At 44.6% G+C, this 20,000-nt stretch overlaps 1 pseudogene across 1 annotated transcript in view; it reads right to left on the reverse strand.

The window, feature by feature from the left end:
• Positions 1-39: 39 nt before the first annotated feature.
• LOC311234573 (transmembrane 9 superfamily member 2-like) overlaps positions 40-20,000 on the reverse strand; it is a 98,844-nt pseudogene continuing 78,883 nt past the window's right edge. Inside the window, exons 11-17 of the transcript XR_014621076.1 lie at positions 19,042-19,099; positions 12,393-12,552; positions 10,706-10,856; positions 9,459-9,570; positions 3,451-3,622; positions 1,740-1,797; positions 40-276 (exon numbers count right to left, since the gene is read on the reverse strand). The product of XR_014621076.1 is annotated as a transmembrane 9 superfamily member 2-like (transcript). The remainder of the gene's footprint in view (positions 277-1,739; positions 1,798-3,450; positions 3,623-9,458; positions 9,571-10,705; positions 10,857-12,392; positions 12,553-19,041; positions 19,100-20,000) is intronic.

Raw genomic sequence — 20,000 nt, forward strand, 5'->3', positions numbered from 1 at the left:
GCTCTGGCCGGTATGTGCGAGTGTGATTTGCCTGTAGATCTACGTGAGTCTCTGGGTAGAGGGAGGTCTCTGGGTAGAGGAGGTCTCTGGGTAGAGGGAGGGTCTCTGGGTAGAGGAGGTCTCTGGGTAGAGGAGGTCTCTGGTAGAGGAGGTCTCTGGGTAGAGGAGGTCTCTGGGTAGAGGAGGTCTCTGGGTAGAGGAGGTCTCTGGGGTAGAGGAGGTCTCTGGGTAGAGGAGGTCTCTGGGTAGAGGAGGGTCTCTGGGTAGAGGAGGTCTCTGGCGACGGGTGGGTGGTCGTGGAGGACATGCGGGCGCTGCACACACTCATCCCCCCCCTCCTCACGACACACCAGGGCTGCTCGATTATGGCAGAAATCATAATCACGATTATTTTTGATTGATATTGAAATCATGATTATTAAAACACGATAACTCATTGATTTGAGGACATCATATGACGACGACTGAATTCGCGCCATGCCCCCCCCCCCCCCCCCCCCCCCCCCCACCCCCCCCCCTCAACACAAGCTGAAACTACCGTTTGGGCAGAACGTACCGCTGTGAAGGAAGGGTGCTCTGGATTTTACAACACGAGACAAAATGAGAGCAACACGGCATGAAACTCGATTAATCGCACAGCCCGCACGCACTCGCGTGCACACACACACACACACACACACACACACACACACACACACATTCACACATTCGCACACGCACGGGAAATCATATTAAGAGGACATTTGTAGTGTTAAGTTGTGTGAGTGTCCCAAAGACTAGATGGAGAGACAGTCCACTCCTGTCAACGCTGGGGATTCTGGTCATGAAGATGTAACGCAGGGAGTAACATAGAGAGAGAGGAGGAGGAGGAGGAGGAGGAGGAGGAGGAGGAGGAGGAGGAGGAGGAGGAGGAGGAGGAAGATGATGATGATGAAGATCAGAGTCCCGTCATCTGTTCTTCTCAGTCCCTTTCCAAAGAACCCACTTGGCTGTGTTGTTGTGGTATACGAGAGAGAAGAGAGGAGGAAGGAGGGAGGGAGGAGGCAGGGAGAGAGAGGAGGAGGCAGGGAGGAGAGGAGGAGCAGAGAGAGAGAGGAGGCAGGGAGAGAGAGATGGGAGGGAGAGAGAGAGAGGAGGCAGGGAGAGAGAGAGGGAGGGAGAGAGGGAGGGATAGAGAGGGAGGGAGAGAGAGGGAGGGAGAGAGAGGGAGGGAGAGAGAGAGGCAGGGAGAGAGAGGTCGAGAGGAGGCAGGGAAAGAGGGAGAGAGGAGGCAGAGAAAGAGGGAGAGGGAGGAGGCAGAGGAGAGAGAGAGAAAGCAGAGAAAGAGGGAGAGAGGGAGGAGGCAGAGAGAGAGAGAGAGAGCGAGAGAGAGGAGGCAGAGGGAGAGAGAGAGAGAGAGAGAGAGAGAGGAGGCAGAGAGAGAGAGAGCGAGAGAGAGAGAGCGAAAGAGGAGGAGAGAGGAGGCAGAGCGAGAGGAGGCAGAGAGAGAGAGCGAGAGAGAGAGCGAGAGAGAGGGAGAGAGAGGAGACAGAGAGAGAGGAGGCAGAGAGAGAGGAGGCAGAGAAAGAGGAGGCCAGAGAAAGAGGAGAAAGAGAGGAGGCAGAGAGAGGAGGCAGAGAGGCAGAGAGAGAGGAGGCAGAGAGCCAGGGAGGAGGGAGGAGGCAGAGCAAGAGAGAGAGGAGGCAGGGAGGAGGGAGGTAGCAGGATCCGGGTCTGTAGCTGGTAGGATCCTCAGTCACCTTGACCACACTGTAGATCTTGGTAACGAACCAGAAACAAGCGAGAAGCCGATCGTACCTGAAAAGAGGAGGAACAGACGTCACATCCAGACTCCAGTCAGACACAGAGTCTTCACACAGGCTGTCTTTTCATTTATTATCATCACATAGGCTACAAAAACACCCACAAATCATTTCTCCCATTGTCAAGTAAGATAAGATAAGATATTCCTTTATTGATCCCCTTGGGGAAATTCAGGCATCATAGAAGCATGGGGGATGGGGGGGGGGGGGGGTACAGGTAGTAAAAACAACACGAGCAGTGTAAACAAATAAGTCAATATAATTTACTATCTAACTGACTGAAATACAGTATTCACAGGTCCATCCATCCACCACTGGGGTTGGGAATCACCGCTTCGAAAATGTCCCAAGAACCGTAGCTTTTGATAAGAAACATGGTTTTCTAATCTCCTTTATGGATTCATTCCTACAGTGTATTTCTGTCACACTGAACGAGTGATTGAACATTTTGGCAAACGTGGATGAACGTCACGGAGCGGTAATTCATGGTGAACGTGTTTTCATCCCTTAGCCAAGCCAAATGCATTATTATCCTATTATCCACAGCAATATTAATGACTTTATTAAGCCTTCTTCCATACGTTCCTGTCATAATGTATCGGAATCCCATGACAATAACTAAAGGCTAAATTACAGCAAATTAAGAGACGGATATATTTGTGTCATATTTCATGCTTCATTAACTATAGCCTAAATACGCTACGAATAAAAGGTAGACTCGTTTTTTTACCTTGATATACATTTTTCTCCCCCACCGAAAATATTAGAATCGGAACAGAGATATACAGATATATGTGTGTATATATGTGTAATGTGCATGCTCTGAGACAATAGAGTTGTCAATAGTTTGTTGTTCTGTTTACTACTATACATCCATAGATCAATAGAGCGTGTTGTTCTGTTTACTACTGTACATCTATATATCAATATAACTTGTTATGTTTACTACTGTACATCTATAGATCAATATAGTTTGTTGTTCTGTTTACTACTGTACATCTATATATCAATAGAGCTTGTTGTTGTAACAGTAAGAAGCATTTTGTATGAAAGTATTCTGTACTTCTGTATGACAACTATTAAAGAAACTTGAAACTTGTTGTTCTGTACTACTGTATATCCATAGATCAATAGAGCTCTCTCTCTCTCTATAACACTATGTAACAAACCATCAAATACACTCACAGCACACACATCCACACGTACACACTCACTTTAAATAAACAACTCACTGTAGCACCCACTTTACCCACTTTAGACACTTTAACACACTTTATATTGATTGGTAAAGAGATTTGCACTACAACTCATACCTCATTGCACTTTACCCTAAGTTGTACCTCATCCCATTTCTGCATTGTACTTTATATTGTATTGTAACTCAGTTACTAATTTTTTTCTACTCTGTATTGTATATTGTATATATGTATATTCAACACTTTTGTTTTGAACACTTTTGTTTACACTTGTTACGTACTTTTGACTTCTATTTTTTACTTATCTATTTAATTTTTTATCTAGCACACTCTCAGGAGCAGAACAGGAAAAAGCATTTCATATAAAAGTATTCTGTATTTTTGTATGACAACTAATAAAGAAACTTGAGAAACTTGAACTTGAACTCTAGCTATGCCGGGCTCCATCTCACCGGTGAACAGGAAGAAGATGAGGGCCATGATCATGGTGTATCCAAAGTAGAGGATGGTGCTGGCTAGTCCGGTGATCTGCAGCTTGGAGAAGAAGTAATGGATGGCGTACACCAGGAAGTAGACCGCCGTGAAGCCACTGGTGAGGAAGGAGCGCCACTGCCAATGATAGTCCTAGAGAGAGAGAGAGGGGGGGGGGGGGGGAGATGGTTGAATAACTCATCGCTTAACCCTTTCACTGCCACACGACAGCCGGTTAACCCTTTCACTGTGACAATACAGAAGGTTAGCCCTTTACTATCACACAACCGACAGCGATGCTCCATCATTAGCATCATTAGCTCCGCGGATGCTAGGGCTAACCTTCTGTCGTGTGGCAGTGAAAGGGTTAAGTAACACTGGTACTAAGGCCAGGTGATTAAACGATAATTATCTCATCTCTTAAGTAACACTGGTACTAAGGCCAGGTGATTAAACGATAATTATCTCATCTCTTAAGTAACACTGGTACTAAGGCCAGGTGATTAAACGATAATCATCTCATCTCTTAAGTAACACTGGTACTAAGGCCAGGTGATTAAACGATAATTATCTCATCTCTTAAGTAACACTGGTACTAAGGCCAGGTGATTAAACGATAATCATCTCATCTCTTAAGTAACACTGGTACTAAGCCCAGGTGATTAAATGATAATTTTCTCATCTCTTAACTCAATCAGCGCCAGACCCGAGGATAGTCGGGTTTTCATCGTTATTTCTTTTATTCGATATTTGTATTAATTTCTCTCACACGGACCTCTGGGTTACCATAGGGAACCACTCTGAGATCGCTAGAGTGCAATACCGGCCGCATCCTGGTAGGTGGCAGTATGGCCCACCCTTCGAAACCTTTTTTTCACACCCGGTGTTATGTTTATTTCACTCCGGGCGCAGTTTTTTTGGTCTAGCGGTTCACTCGATGACAATTGGAATATTCTTTTTGGGGTACCTCCTAGTCAAGGTAAGGACTATATGACATCAATCCTGCTTTGATCCAACCATGATTTCACATCGATCGCAACGACTAGGGATGGGAATCGAGAATCGGAATCGATTGGGAACCGGTTCCTAATTGTCAGATTCCTGGAATCGCATGCCTCCGTGACTATCGATTCCTCTTATCGATGCCATGTTTTTCCGACAGTTGCGCATTTAAAAACAATAACGTTAGCGCTACGCATGCAGCCATAGCAGACTATTTGATTCCTTGACTAGAAAAACCTAAAGGGCTCGATATTGCGACCGTTTTGTGTGTGCAGTGAAAACTGAAAGTGCTTTGCATCCTAGTCATTCATTTACATGGTAAAGTAACGTTAGCTGCTAGCTAGCTAAATAGCCATGCTCATTGCAGAAAGAGACAGAGAGAGAACACTGAGCTGGCACGGGTGGGGGCTCGGGGGCCTTCTGTGTGTGTGTGTGTGTGTGTGTGTGTGTGTGTGTGTGTGTGTGTGTGTGTGTGTGTGTGTGTGTGTGTGTGCACGACATCAGAGGAGGTAGAAGCCTCGGAATTTCGGTAGGTGAATTGCTTTCCTAGATGTTACTTATGTGTCAGTTATGTTTTTACTTTTAACAAATTCTCTTTTGCAATAACGACCTGTTGAATGCAACTACAGTTCAATAGATTAAATTAGTTCTCAAATACATTATTTTATTTAAGTGTATAGTTAATACATTTTTTACAGTTTTTATATTTTTCTGACATGGGGGCTCAACAATAAATGATAAATGACTATCAGAAATGTCAAGTTGCATGTTGTTATTCTAACCAGCTTAGTTCTGTTGCATTTCCAATTTATTTATTTAAATTATAAATGTATCAGGAATCGATAAGGGAATCTATAAAGAATTGGATCGATAAGCAGAATCAATAATGGAATTGTATAGATAAATCTTATCAATTCCAATCCCTAGCAACGACCATGTGTAACGTACTCCAGAACGTATGCCGTTGGTGACGATCAAAGCATCAAAAAACGACCCCCCCCCCCCCCCTTCATGCATCATGATGAAACATAATACCTATTATATACATTTGATTTGGAAATAATAGCGTGTCCAGGCGAGCAATTCACGTATTGCTCCATAGAGCAGTTTTCTGGAATAAGCCAGGATCACTCTACTTATATTCACCACGGTATAACACGCGAACGTATACATGAAAGCATTTATTCTTTTTCACATGTTGAACGATGGATACTTAATGTCAAATGAGCCATAGTATTGTATCCATAGCTATAATATAGAATATAGACACATCACTCCTGTCCTCCACTGGCTCCCGATCAAGGAACGAATTAACTTCAAAACACTACTCCTCACCTTCAAAGCCCTCCATAGCCTGGCCCCCCCCTACCTGACTGACCTCCTTCTCCCCTACCGCCCCACCCGTTCCCTCCGGTCCTCTTCCACGGTGACCGGGCATTCTCACGAGCTGCACCCCGACTCTGGAACTCCCTCCCTCAGACCATCAGAGACTCTCCCTCACTCTCCACCTTCAAATCCAGACTCAAAACCTACCTGTTCTCCCAAGCATTCAACCTTCCTTACCCATAACCACCCTCCTCCAACTCACCACCATTTCCCCCTGCCCCACGTTCTCTCCTCTCCTGCCACCCCCCCACCCCCCTTGGTCTTCCCTTACTCTCCTCCCAACTGTCTCCCCTACTCACTCCCGCATTTGTTATCCGTTACTTGAGGTTTTATGTTTCCTGTGTTTTCTTATTGTCCTCCGTTTCCCTCTGGTTTTGTTTCTTTGTTTTCTTTTTTATGCCTATTGTCAGCGACTTTGGGTCCTTGAAAAGCGCTATACAAAATAAATGAATTATTATTATTATTATTTAGATATAGCCCTGCAAACACTGCCACGCAGCCCTATCTCTTAGAGCGGTGGCGCAGTAGGAACAAAGATGGGCTAGGCCCGCGGCGCTGAAAGAGTTAAGTAACACTGGTACTAAGGCCAGGTGATAAAACAATAATTTTCTCATCTCTTATCAATGGCGCCTGGCCACGGAGATGTCCGTGTTTCGAATCCAACGGTTGAGGACCAACCACGGACATGTCCGTGGCAAGGTTGTTTTGGCTTTTATTCCATTGTAATAACCTACTCGATGTCACCGAGCTGCACTGCAGAAGTACCCTACTCTTTGAATTCGACAAAGTGCATTACCGGCCAGATCCTCTTAGGGGCGCTATCTCGATAATGCAGTGTTCCCTGTGGCAGAAGTTGTCTTGTTTTTCTGGATCTCCAATGTAGTTTTCTGCTAACATGAAGCTATGCCTATAGCCTGTAGCTTGGAATATGTTTTGGGATGCGGATTTCAGTGTGCAGTAAAGGAATATATGATCAGCCAACGGACATATCGATCTACCAGATGGCGATCGATAACTGGGAAATCCTTTGGGGGATCCAACTGGCCCACGGTAAGATATTTTTCACGTAAATTACACGGTGATCAGGGCTTGTTATGATAGCCATCCACCCGATCAGCGAATGTGGCTACTGAGGCTAACGCGGTTATTGGTAATCAATAATCAGAAACAACGTCCCCCGCCCCCCCCCCCCTTTCATGCATTCATGGTGGACCATCATACCGATCATATGCAGTTTGAGTTTTAACTGTAGCTTCTGTATATCCGAAATGCCATTGGATTTAACGTTAGTAGCTTAGCGGCCTGTATCTTGCCTTCCAGGAAGCCTATTCTTTAATCCCAGCCGAAGAGTGCTCCCGAGTGCTTCTGCGTTTTCCCTGATTGGCCGCGACACGCCCCGCAGCAGAGGGGAGCGGCCGCGGCATTATGCAGCCGTAATCCCCCTGTTTTAACATCGGCGGTTAGCTCAACTCGTTCGCCGCCTTGCTGTGGAGCCTGCGGTGCGTTGGTGACAAGTTCGAATCACTTCAATTTTTTTTTTTTTTTTTTTTTTTTTATTACGTTTCATTAATTTATCATCTCTCGCTATAAACGTGCATTCTTTCACCGGTTAAGTTTAGGTATTCTTTCGGAGTTGGTTAAGGTTAGGGTTAAGTTTAGGCATTCTTTCGGAGTTGGTTATGGTTAGGGTTAAGTTTAGGCATTCTTTCGGAGTTGGTTAAGGTTAGGGTTAAGTTTAGGCATTCTTTCGGAGTTGGTTAAGGTTAAGTTTAGGCATTCTTTCGGAGTTGGTTAAGGTTAGGGTTTGTCGCAGAGCATGGCAATAGAATGCCTGTCTGTCTTTCTTGACGCGGAGGCAGCAGCCTATTTCCGCTCTGCCGCTCGCCGCGGTCACATAGGCGTCGTGGCCAATCAGAGAAACACGAAGCACTCTTCGGCTGGGATTAATATAGACGCTTCCAGGAAATATACTAGACCAAATCCCTTATAACGCTTATATCAAGACGCTAAAAAATGAGAACGTATTGATGAATCTTTTTTTCTTTAAGCCATTTTGAAGGGACGGTTTATGGTGTCAATTGACAATGAGAATGGACAGATAGCAATACTATAAAGCAGGGGTCAGCAACCTTTTTGACATGGAGTGCCTGTTTGAAATATAGTTGTAACTAGTGTGCCTCAACAATATTCCATGCATCGTAATTTTTTTCTCTCATAATCAGGTCTTTTTAATGATAATTTTTACATTATTACATCATTATTGTTATTGTTATTATTAACAATATTATTATGATGGTTGTATCAACCCTAAATCTGAGTTGGGGGGGGGGGAATGCAATGCAGACAAACAGCTGCATACAGTGCGACCATTTCACTCACATTTGCCCATTCATTTTTGGACACATCACACACCATCGGTGTGTGTACTGTACGTGTGCTGTCATAGCTCCACCTACAGGCCTAATGGAGAACACCAGGAGAACACCAGGATGTGAATGGAGGGTGAATGTGAGGTATATCGTGTAAATAAGTTTTGATTGATCGCAAGACTACACTGTAAAAAAAAATTATTAGTTACCAGAACTTAAAAATATTGAGTTCAGTTACTGTGCATTAAGGTTTTCAGTTTTCAATCCATAATAAGTTAACAGAAAAATAAGTACACAACCACATTATTTCAACCTAATAAAACTATGTTTATTGTCATTGTTTTAAGAACACAAGTTGACTTGGTAATACTCACATTTTGAGTAACAAAATGGCTTTTAACATGTGCAATGTTCAATGAAATAGAAAAATAAATAATACAATTTGTTGATTAATCCCACTGGTCACAATGGTGACCGTAATAATGTTTTTGTTATAAGGCTCTGCAAATGTTACTGAATGATGTAGCAATGTATTTCCAGCTAAATTGAAATAATAAACAAATAAAGGGTCTCAATTAAATATGTGGAAGTAAAAAGAACCTGTGGGAGGATTTCAACAAGATAAATGCGACAACAGTGCAAAATAGTTCACTATAATATTTCAAAGCAACAAAAAAAAAATTAAATAAAAAAAAAAATTAAATAATATTTTTTATTTTTTTTTATTTTTTTTTGTGCTGCCCCCTGTGCCTATGCAAATGCCCCCGCGTGCCTATGCAGGCACGCGTGCCTAGGGTTGCCTACCCCTGCTATAAAGTATAGATTGAGCTCTACAAACAGCCCCACGGACTATGCACGTCTATTATGAAATGCTGGCCGTTTAGAGTGATATTAGACGGATCCAAGTGGCCACGAAAGTGTTAAGTAACACTGGTACTAAGGCCAGGTGATAAAACAATAATTTTCTCAGCTCTTAAGTAACACTGGTACTTAATTATTATTATTACTAAAGGCCAGGTGATAAAACGATAATGATACTTATTTCCACGTACGTTTCCTTGGTATGAATGTTGAGAACTCTGCCCTACAGCACCTGAGTGACAGGAAGGTACTACCACCCACCCACCCACCCACCCACCCACCCACCCACCCACCCACCCACACACCCACACACCCACACACACACACACACACACACACACACACACACACACACACACACACACACACACCTCAGCACAGAGGTGGAAGTAGCAGAGCAGTATGGTAGCCTCGGAGCAGGTGATGACGAGGATGATGAAGACCAGGAAGAGGAAGCCGAACATGTAGTACATCTGATGAGACCTGGACACACAAATGATACACACTTAGTCACTTACCCTTAAATTACACACCTAGTCACTACCCCTTAAATTACACCCCTAGTCACTAACCCTTAAATTACATACCTAGTCACTCACCCTTAAATTACATACCTAGTCACTCACCCTTAAATGACACACCTAGTCACTCACCCTTAAATGACACACCTAGTCACTAACCCTTAAATTACACACCTAGTCACTAACCCTTAAATTACACCCCTAGTCACTAACCCTTAAATGACACACCTAGTCACTCACCTTAAATGACACACCTAGTCACTAACCCTTAAATGACACACCTAGTCACTCACCCTTAAATGACACACCTAGTCACTAACCCTTAAATGACACACCTAGTCACTCACCCTTAAATGACACACCTAGTCACTAACCCTTAAATTACACACCTAGTGAATAACCCTTAAATGACACACCTAGTCACTAACCCTTAAATTACACACCTAGTGAATAACCCTTAAATGACACACCTAGTCACTAACCCTTAAATTACACACCTAGTGAATAACCCTTAAATGACACACCTAGTCACTAACCCTTAAATGACACACCTAGTCACTAACCCTTAAATTACACACCTAGTCACTAACCCTTAAATTACACACCTAGTCACTAGACAGAGGTGGCAGTGCAGCTGGGTTAACCCTTTACTATCACACAACCGACGGTCGCTGTCGTGTGGCAGTGAAAGGGTTAACCTTCTGTGTATTGTCGCAGTGAAAAAAATTTAAAATAAAAATGAATGGAAGCAGATACGGACCACTAAGCCTAGTTGTGAAACACCTCTCCCGGAGTTTTAAGCTAGGCTAGTGCTCCGTATCCACTTCTATTCATTTGTGCTAAGCTAGGTTAGCACATTTCCCATAATGATGGCCTCTTCCTGTGATTAATCACAGCCTATCACACAATAAGATCATATATCATATTAACCCTTTCACTGCCGCACTACCAAAACGGTTAACCCTTTCACTGCGACAATACAGAGGGTTAACCCTTTCACTGCAAACACGACAACTGTGATAGTAAAGGGTTAACCTTCCGTCGTATGGCAGTGAAAGGGTTAATAATATTAATAATAATTCAGCATGTTCTCTCACCATATAGAGTTGAGGATGAAGAAGAGTTGGATGAAGATGCACCCGAATGGCAGGATCCCGCCCATCACGATGCCTGGAGGGGCTTGGTGTAGAACGACTGTTCAGGGATCTGACGAGGAATCTGATTGGTGCGCACCGGGTGCTCGATGCCCTGGACACAACCATTCACGACCAAGAGGATCAATCAAAGCAAGCAGGGGCGAGTTCTATGAAGACCTGATGAACATAATCAATCAACTGGTATCAATTAATTAACATGTGGACCTATGTGTGAGTGAGTGAGAGAGAGAGAGAGAGAGAGAGAGAGAGAGAGAGAGAGAGAGAGAGAGAGAGAGAGAGAGAGAGAGAGAGATGTGTGTGTGTGGGTGTGTGTGACAAAGAGAGAGTGAGTGAGTGTGTGGGTGTGTGGGTGTGTGTGACAAAGAGAGAGTGAGTGAGTGTGTGTGACAAAGAGAGACAGATAGAGAGAATGTGTGTGTGTGTGTGTGTGTGTGTGTGTGTGTGTGCGTGTGTGCGTGCGTGTGTAGACGGCTAAGTTTACATGAGGGAAAAACAACAACGTTGCATTTTCACAGTGGGGTTAGACGACACGTTGTCTCCTGAGCTCTCTCGTTGTCAGAAGCTGGGCGTGGTCAGACGGATATCATCACTGAATTCAACACTGAGCGTGCGCGCGGGCAGGTACTCGTCGCGCGCACAGAGCTTTAGTAAACACACGTGTGTGTGTGCGTGAGTGAGCGGCTCGAGTCGCGAGTGTGTGTAAAAGCACAGCGCAGCCCCGCCCCTTCTGCAGACAGAGAGACGAGAGAGGAGAGATGGGCGAGAACAAGATCAGTTTGCGACGTTTAAATTCCTCAGGGAAAAAAAAATCTAATTTCTCGAGTACCGATGGCAGAACGGTTACGTTAAAATAGTTTTACCTGGGGGGGCAGGTGGCGCACGGAGATTACATTCGTCACCAACACCGGGAGACACTAGGATTCGCCTGTTCGTATCCAGCTCCCGGCGTTGCTATCAGCTTGGCTGGCCTCTCACACTGATACAATTGGCTGTATCAGGGGGTGGGAAAGCTGAAGGGTGGGTCCTGGGCGTTGTGGACAGCGACCCCTACAGTTCGGTCGGGGGGCCTGCTCAGCGAGGGTTGGAACTGAGGAGAGATAGTGTGGCCTCCCACACGCTACACTCTCCCCGGTGAGAACCTGCGCGGCCAGGTTGGCCTGCCCCAGGCTGCACATGCGTCGGAGGGAAGCATGTGACAGTCTCCGGTCTCCCGGACCAACAGTAGGGGAAAGTACGCAACAACCAGGAAGGGTGGGATGGGAGAAAAATCGGGAAAAAAGGAGGGGAAGAAAGATATAAAAAAAAAAGGTTTTACCTTCTACGGCTGGCATCTAACTTCTCGGGGTTAGATGGCACCGTTCCAAGGGACTTTTGACAACAAAAACACCTTTTGAGCATTGCCGCTGGGCCCGCTAAAATGCCAACTAAAACGCTGTTGCCATTCGACTTGGACGTGCAAACGAAATCATTTGAAGATGCAACGTTGTTGTTGTTTTTCCCTCATGTAACCTTAGCCTAGCCTCACAGTCTTCTTGAAGCCGAGGTACGCCCCTATGAACGTGAGTGGTACAGAGTGTGTCTGTGTGTGTGTGTGTCTGTGTGTGTCTGTGTGTGTCTGTGGGCTCACAGTCCTCTTGAATCCGAAGTACGCCCCTATGAACGTGAGCGGTACAGAGATGCAGAACCACAGAGCCAAGATGGCCACCAGAGTCCCAAAGGGCATGGCTGCCGATGACCCCTCCCCCCACAGAATCAGGTTCATCACAAAGAAATCTGCAAACACCACCCTGCAGAGGGAGAGAGAGAGAGAGAGGGAGAGAGAGGGGGGGGGGTGTAGAGATGACATAAGATAAGAGAAATTGTCTCAAGAAATAAGTGCGTGCCACAAATGTACAAAATAAATGTCTTTCCTGTTTTAGACGTCACTCTTTTATTTTGAAACCCCCCCGACCGGAAGTGTTATCGTTGTTTGTTGCTAGCAGCATAACTTGTGTCGTCTGGTTCTGTGCTTTTGAGCTAACGTAACGCTAGTTTCCAAAGGAGAGGAGAGAGAGAGACCGTGGCTCACATGCGCAAAATGCAGCTACAGCCTACAGGCAATCGATGATGAGGAGGATTTTAGTCGGCAGGAGAGAGAGAACGTGTCAAAGCCGTATATAATATGGTACGCGCAGCTCAAACTACCTGTTGTATTAAAGTGATGGATGTTTAACTTGTCCCTGTGTCCAGTTCTTTCGACTAGCAAACGTTGTCTGTATTTAACGTTACCTCAGGATACCACTGTCTTATTGTAGCAAAAGTTGTCTGTATTTAACGTTACCTCAGGATACCACTGTCTATTGTATTTAGTTGGTTAGCTATTTAGCTAATGTTGATAGCATTGAATAGCATCAACGCTAGCTGACTGGCATCGTAAATCTCAACACCAGCCATGGGAAAACTATTTGCTAAATTATGGAGGCTTTTAATCGTCAAGGTAAGAGAGGATTTGTCATGATCAACTGAAGGCGTATGCTATGGAACAGTATGTGCTTGGCTACTACTTGGGTTTTCAAATTTGGGTTTTCAAATTGGCTACTACTTGGGTGGAACAAATTACCTGCCGTCGTCAGGGGCGCCTGCTCTGTCGAAGCTTTTAAATCCCTGCTTAAGACCCATCTTTTCTCTCTCTCCTTCAACCTACCCTGATCTCACCTGGTCGGGGACTGACCCTTAGATTAATCTGTCTAGTTTAGTTAGGATGTCTATTTTCCCCCATGTCTGCTTTTCTGCAGCACTACAAACATGGGAACTCTCTAAACCAACCCCCCCCCCCCCATCTCTCTGAGTGCCGGTCTCGTAGTGCTGACCAAGGTGATGGATGCCTCGGGGTCTTGGCCAAGATTGCAGTGACTGCTCTACATGCACCACCGAGGCCATGGATCAGCTCCTTACCGTCTTCTGTCTGTGGTCTGTCAACTGGTCTGTCAACGTGGTTTCATTGGTGGGTTAAGTACTTCTATTCTACTCACATAATATGCTTACTTCATATATCTATTCACATATATGCTTACCACTTGTATCTATTGCTATGTCCGCCCACTACAATCACGTGAGCTGTCTAACGCCTGTCCCGTCTCCCTGTCTCCCTGTGAGTTGCTGTCCCGGAGTGTTGACCGGAGTGTCGGACGTCCCGTGATGAAGACCGGGAGGATGCGACCCTCTCTGCGTGCCCTCCTGTCTCCCTGTCTCCGGCGGTCTCGTAGTGGTGACCGGAGTGCTGGACGTCCTGCGATGATGTCGGGGAGGTTGCGAACCTCTCTGCGCCGCCCCCTATCTCCCTGTCTCCGGCTGTCTCAGAGCGATGACCGGAGTGTTGAACGTCCCGTGATTAAGACGGGGAGGACGCGACCCTCTTTGAGCCGCCCCTGTGCCTCAAATATATTCGCTATCAGCTCTATCTTTAATCTTTCAAAATGTTCAGTTGCTATCGCTATCAGCTCTATCTTTAATTTTTCAAAATGTTCAGTTGCTATTGCATGCACTCATCTGTGTTTCACTACACACATGAGTGCATGCTTACCACTGTCAGTCTGCAACACTACTATCACCGACATCTAAGAAGGGAGATCCCCCCTTGAATGGCCCTTCTAAGGTTTCTCTCCTCCACACTGCCTGTGGAGCTTTTTTCCCTATTGTTAGGTTTTAGTGAGTTTTTCCTTACCTTCGCGTGGGTATGTCTGGGAGTGTTTGCACTCATTCATTTATTTGTATTTATCTTAAATTTGTTGGACCTTATGGTGTTCTTGTTTTGTTCTTGACTTATTGTTATGTTTCTTCTTGACTTGTTTAAAGAAGACGTGTCCGGCCCATGGGGACATTAACGTGTGTTGTCGGGCCTTACAAATACATTTGATTTGATTTTCAGAAAAATGCCCGCTATGTGACACTAATCTCTAGCTAGTATCGTGTATTTCATCACAGTAGCCTCCCGGTGTTTAATAAAAACTTCTAGCCAGGACATATCTGGACATATAAGTATCATGTTTATTTTTTGTTGGCTGGGTTTGCGCATGCGGATTAAGTGAGATGTCAATCTGTTGTCGACGGTGGTAGTACAGGGGCAGTACATTTAGCTGTAAAAGCCCGATCAAGCTCAATAACTTCTGTAACACGAACGCAACTACTCTGTACGATGCCATTGTTGTTGTGATGTTGGCTGAGTTTGCACATGCGGGTTAACACTTTAAATGCCAGGGACGTCATATCTTGTTTTATTAGACCCCCCACTGAGTGAAGATGACGACAAACATCGTTTTATTAGCGATCTGAAATCATATTTCATCAACCGAGTCTCCCGTTGGTACAGCAGCCCCTACAGGAGCTCAGAATGGAAAAAAGCGCCCCCTATCGTCTATCCCTGTGTAACTGCAGGTCAGTCGCTTAGACTGACCTGGGATCTGTAGATATGTAGGGGCGGAGCCAGCTGGTTCCTTGTGCTGGCGAGCTGTCTGATCAACATGGAAGTCATCGCGGGACGGGAATCAGCCTGGAATATATATTTACAGCAGCCAATACTCAATCAATAAGCGTGATCGATATTTGGAATGGCGATCAGGAATTGGAATGATCTTTTTGGAGAACATCTGATCTGAGGTAAGGAATCTATTTTACCAGTCTTGGGATAATCAGAGTTGTATTCGCTGAGATCTCAGCATGTCCCCTATGTGTGATGTGTCTGTTTGTGCGCGATCGCTGATGAGGAAATAAGAGAATCGATTTTTCAGATCGACTCTATAGCGTGCATACGTACACATAGGCGCCCACTTAATGGAGCAGAAGATGCGGGTGCTCTAGGACTATTGAACTTGGGGGAGCAAGCTTGTCTTTTTGCTCCCTCACTTTTTGATCATATCATATGATATAAATATCCCCCCCCAATTTATAAATCTTATCGAACCATAACTACGTAATTTCAATCAAATTAATAATACGCAATGACACTTAATAGCACGTTTTTAAGTTTCCAAAGATTGTGTGACCCCCCACTTTAATGGTTTGATCCAGTGCCCACGGGCGTTTGTCGGCATGACGTATACGACATGTTGGGGGAGGCGGCTTTTTCGAACCTTTTTCGAAATTCAGGTTGGATATTGGATAACATTGTGACTCGTGAGGATTATTCTTCGGCGTTTACATTAAAATGGAGCAAATCATCACGTAAGTCGAACACTGTGACTGTATACTAAATGCGCAAACAGATTGAAACTGAATATTTCTCGTATGGTGAGCCTCGGCGCTGAACCGAGTGAATCCAGAGATACGCGATGGTGCGCACTGCGCAGGCGCTGTGATCACCCAACGACGGAAATAATGCCGCTTTGAGCAGTTTATAAAAAAAATATAAAAAATATTTATTAGCAACGCCGAGCTTTCAAACCATCCCGTATCTCTGTGCGAACCCCTCGTGCAACTGTGAGCACCTTTGTAATGTCTCTGTGATACTTGTATAACGAACGGTTCGGCCAGAACCAGTCCTTCATGGTAAATCTAGGTTGGTTTCCCATTGAGGAGCAAGTGACTGTGGATTCACTCGGTGCAGCACAGACCCTGATGTAAACAAGACAAACGTCTTTCTCTGGTCTGCATCCCCTTAACAATTGTGTGTATTGAGCCGTACTGTATTTTACCCATTCTGCAATCTGTTAAATAAAGTTTTCATTCATTCAGCCGCCGCGCTCACTGGGGCTATTGATAGCGTCAATTAGTTGTTGTTGTTACTTGTTGTTGGTGCGGCGGATGTGAACGGGGCTGGAGGGGCTTTGGGAGGATGGGAAAGTTATTATTATTATTATTATTATTATTATTATAATAGTAATTGGCTATCATACGTGCCTAGCTAGCGTTAGCTAAAAGAGCCCTCGCAGTGAAGTTATTATAGCTATCATACTGCAATATAAACTGAGTTTTATAGTGAAAAGAGCAGCTTTATTTTGGTCAAGATTGAAGGCTCTATATTGCAGGAAATTGCACATACAGGTGTTCATTAAATGTAAAAAAAATCTGCCGTGGAGGGGGTCGTGCCGGACCCCCTCCAAACCACCCCTTGCAAAAATTTTTTTTTTTAAAAATTAAAAAAAAAAAAAGAATAAAAAAAATACTTGCACCCCCACTTTCAACTATAACTAGGCGGCCATGTACGTACACATATACTATCGATAATCTAGCGTTTATTTGAAAACGATTCATAAATAGGCCGAAAAATTACAACGTTTTTGTGTATTCTAGAATATTCCAGTAAATGTCTTTTATCATGGAATCTTTATATTTTCCTTGAAAACTAGGGCTTTTCAAAATGCTATAAAACGAAAATGAACCGATAAAAAAACAATCCGCTTCGACAATGTTGACTGGAAAACGAGTCATTGATAAGCGACGGGCAGATTAGACACATAGCCATAATTTAAAACATAGATTAGACGTTTTAATGCTAACATTGAAGTGGGTCGCGGCATTCAAGGAGGTTCCGGGGCACCGAGCTCCGGCACGGAAAGTGTTAAGGGAGAGGTGGGCTATCGCGTCATCGGTTCAGGAAAATACCCGTATAGGCTTGTAAAGACGACGACGCAAGGGGGGCCTCTTCAGATTTGCCCACTCTGGGAGCCAGTCTCAGAAAATAGCGTATTCAGGCTCCCAGAACACAGTTCCGTGTGGATGAAAAGTGCATACGATAAAATACTTTGACTGATACGACCGAAATCAGTTTCGTCTGGACATGGCCTAAGACATGGTACAGGGGACATAATTATAGTACAGTGGAGAAGTAAAAAATTAAATAGAATAAAAAGCATCAATATAATTAACTCTGGACATGTGCATATGGGCAACAAGGTGCGAGATGAGGGTATGTATGCCCTCTCAGTTATATTTGTCCTACAATAAATAGTTACAATAATCTAATAATCCAATAATCTAAATCTAATCTAATATATAATCAAAAAAAATAAAAATGCTAAATGCTGAATATATGCAACATATAATCTAATAATCCAAAAATCTAAATCTAATCTAATATATAATCTAAAAATGCTAAAATGCTAAATACATGATCTGATGAAGTATACAGTATTCACATAAGGTGTGGTATGAGTAGAGAGAGGTGTAGAGATAGAGAGAGAGAGGTGTAAAGAGAGAGAAGTGTAGAGAAAGAGAGGTGTAGAGAGAGAGAGGTGTAAAGAGAGAGGAGTGTAGAGAAAGAGAGAAAGAGAGAGAGAGAGAGAGAGAGAGAGAGAGAGAGAGAGTGAATGAATGAATGAATGAAAACTTTATTAACAGATTGCAGAATGGGTACAGTGCAGTACAGCTCAATACATACAATTGTTAAGGGGATGCAGACCAGAGAAAGACTTTCGTCTTGTTTCCACCAGGGTCCCCCATTTCCAATTCATCGTACCATTTCCAATTCATCGTAAGAGAGAGAGAGAGAGAGAAAGGGGGGGTGTAGAGATAGAGAGAAAGAGAGAGGTGTAGAGAGAGAGGGGTGTAGAGAGAGAAAGAGAGAGAGAGAGGTGTCGAGAGTGAGACAGGGAGGGGTGTAGAGTGAAAAAGAGAGAGAGGGGTGTAGAGAGCGAAAGAAAGAGTCAGAGAGAGGGGTGTAGAGAGAGAAAGAAAGAGTCAGAGAGGGGTGTAGAGAGAGAGAAAGAAAGAGACAGAGAGAGGGGTGTAGAGAGAGAGAAAGAAAGAAAGAGACAGAGAGAGGGGTGTAGAAAGAGAAAGAAAGAGACAGAGAGGGGTGTAGAGAGAGAGAAAGAAAGAGACAGAGAGAGGGGTGTAGAGAGAGAGAAAGAAAGAAAGAGACAGAGAGAGGGGTGTAGAAAGAGAAAGAGAGGGGTGTAGAGAGAGAGAAAGAAAGAGACAGAGAGAGGGGTGTAGAGAGAGAGAAGAAGAAAGAAAAGAAAGAAGAAAGAAAGAAAGAAAGAAAGAAAGAAAGAAAGAAAGAAAGAAAAGAAAGAAAGAAAGAAAGAAAGAAAGAAAGAAAGAAAGAAAGAAAGAAAGAAAGAAAGAGAGAAAGAAAGAGACTTGTAGACTTGCATCGAGAGCTTCTTCCCGATGAGTCGAGTGGATTTGGGGAATAACAGCAGCATGGTCGCCCCAAGGAAACACACTAACCCAGGATGATTCTAACCTGTGATGACATGCCTCTAAAGCATATGGAACCTCTGTTAACATATCAATTATATGCGTGTGTGTGTGTGCGTGTGTGTGTGTGCGTGTGTGTGCGTATCTCAGTAGCTCACCCTGGGCAGAGGAAGGCAGTCAGCAGAACATTGGTCTTCCACTTCTCACCACCAAAGGCTAGAGAGAGGGAGAGAGAGAGGGAGAGAGAGAGAGAGAGAGAGAGAGAGAAGAGAGAGAGAGAGAGAGAGAGAGAGAGAGAGAGAGAGAGAGAGAGAGGGAGAGAGAGAGGGAGAGAGAGAGAGGGAGATGGAGAGATAGAGAGAGGAGAGAGAGAAGGAGAGGGAGAGAGAGGGAGAGGGATAGATATAGAGAGAGAGAGAGAGGGAGAGAGAGAGGGAGAGAGAGAGAGAGAGAGAGAGAGAGAGAGAGAGGGAGAGGGAGAGGGAGAGAGAGAGAGGGGGAGAGAGAGAGAGCCGACAAAGAGAGTGAAAGGGAGAGAGAGACAGAGATGGACAAAGAGAGAGCGTGCCAGAGACACACAGAGAGCGAGAGAGAAGCGAGAGCGAGAGAGAGAGAGAGAGAGAGAGAGAGAGAGAGACAGTAATTGGTTAAAGGGATACAGACACTAAGGCCCTGTTTAGACGGAAACGCTAGCAGGTGAATCCGCAAAAATATTTTTTCGGATGTGCCTTTCGTTTTTACGGAAACGGCGTTTTCACGGGTGAAACCGCAAAAAAGTGAGACCACCTTCCAGGGTGGAATTCCTAGAAACAATAAACCTTCACGCTCTCATCTAAACTGTCAACCGCATAAAACGATGACGAAAGGGTTGTCAAGGCTCTCGTCGCGCGTACTGCTTACATCACAGGCATGCGCCAGTAGCCTAGAAGCGTAAACAAAGCATGTCTGATTCTATCCATGGCGATCACCTGAAGGCTACATTGGCAGTACTTTTAAATACACAAGAATCTGTCCCGCGGCGTGACTGGACCCACTGTCTGTGAGTGACTCTGCTTTGGTCCAATCACATTCCCCACCCACAGTCTGCGAATCAGAGGCAGAGTAGGGCGGGTCTTCA

This window comes from Notolepis coatsorum (assembly GCF_963971535.1).
Source record: "Notolepis coatsorum genome assembly, chromosome: 9".
Classification (NCBI taxonomy): Eukaryota; Metazoa; Chordata; class Actinopteri; order Aulopiformes; family Paralepididae; genus Notolepis; species Notolepis coatsorum.